We start from the raw sequence: 1,805 nt of genomic DNA on the forward strand, positions 1-1,805 counted from the left end.
AAAATTTGTGCCGTCGAACTTTACTCACTCTGATGATTTTGCTGACACTGACACCATTTTGCACTTCGACTATTCTTCAGCAGTTATCACTTTACTCACGCACCACTGAAATGTCTACACAATTTCTAGAGTGTTTGGTGTCCTGCGCCCATAACCTGTTGGTGAAATAAAGTGGACACACTCTTAATGTATGAGTAAAAGTATATTGATAAATGATAAAAACATCACAGTACAAAAGTAGATTTCCGAACACGAGAACGATTCTGTATCAGCAGCGATTTGACGACGACGATATGGCTTTGTGGTACACTGTGGTCGATAATATATATGGGAGAACTTATGTTGATAATATTAAAAGCATTTTGATTATAGTCTTATTCTAACAGATTTGGGAAGTTTTTTTCTCTGGCGTAAAAAAGTCAGCGCACGCCTGAGGACGCTTGGCAATCAAAACATCTTTCATGATGACTTGGATTTGCGTGTAAATAGCGCCGCCACTGGGGTTTCCATAAAAAGCGCCATTGTCCACCTGACCGTGCCGTATTCGTCTTCGGTACGACTTCCTAGTACCCATCGTCGATATTGTTGAAATAGAATTTACATTAGTACTGTCCATCTTGGTCTCGGTCGTGTTTTTTGCGGAATTTTTACTCGGTAGGAAAAAACGGCCGTAAATAAGCTGAACGGCCACCAAAGTACTGCCGTGCCGATTGGAGGAGAGTTATTATGGCAGGACTGGTCCGGGATTGAATGCCATTTGATGTTGTTTCGACTTAACGATTCGGGGCGCTTCTTGTAGGTGGCTGTTGTTTGCAAACCGACGAGTTTCTGTCCTGTTTTGCCGTCGATTTTTGGGTTTCTGTGGGCGAATTTGAGTGCCTATTTTTGAGCGGTCAGTGCACGATCGCAAGACAATTAAGTCCGGTGGAAATTCCGAAGTTTAACGATAATGAGCGGCTCTCACCACCCACATGGCGGCCGCTTTGTACTCCGGAAAACCAATATCAATAAATTGCCCGGCCGCGATGTTAAAGTCACCAAATCGTATCATTATGACGGTCGTAGATGCGCTTAAATACATACGTTGGCCTTTTAATTATTGCCCGTAATCCTTGGGAACTCATTATGGGGCTCCGGTCCAGGTCAATGCCGTTTTTTCGATATCACCGGCTTTATGCTCTTGTGATTTTATTGGCTCAATAATGACAGCAACATGCGGCTGGTGATTATCATTGGTCCAGTTTGAGGAAGTCACGGTAACTGATAGAGAGAACTTTGCTTCATAAATGGGCAGAGTGTCAGCTTTAGCGAACTTTCAAGGGCGAGTTTGATGAAACTGAGAATTTGCATTGGACATTTTTTTGCCCTGAAACTGCTTCCGGTTTCCTCAACCGGTAGTCGATCTTCCAGGACGTTTTCTATATGGATTGTGGGTAAAACCACGATTTTCTGGCAACATTGTTCAATGAAGTGGCCAAATTTGAGAACGCAGCAACTGGGAGGAAAACTTCCAAAAGAAATCGGAAAATCATTTGAACTCCTAAAGGGCGTTTTGGGGAGTAAAAACGAGTTATCGAATTAGATTAGTCTAAGATAAACGGATCCAGCTTTAAAGTCAGGGTGGGGGTTATGTAGAAAAAATTCAGTCTTCTGTTATCTATGAAATTAGAAAAATGATCGTCGTTTTGAGCAAGGGTGGCGCAAGATTAGTGCAAAATTTCATGTTTTCCGTCCCGTTTTGCATGTTTCTCGGAAGCAAAATGAGCAAGAACGCTCGTTTTTACATCATTCCAGAGATAACTAAA

This window comes from Dendroctonus ponderosae, unplaced genomic scaffold, assembly GCF_020466585.1.
Source record: "Dendroctonus ponderosae isolate FM_Combo_2020 unplaced genomic scaffold, Dpon_F_20191213v2 Dpon_F_20191213_9, whole genome shotgun sequence".
In the NCBI taxonomy this organism is placed as follows: Eukaryota; Metazoa; Arthropoda; class Insecta; order Coleoptera; family Curculionidae; genus Dendroctonus; species Dendroctonus ponderosae.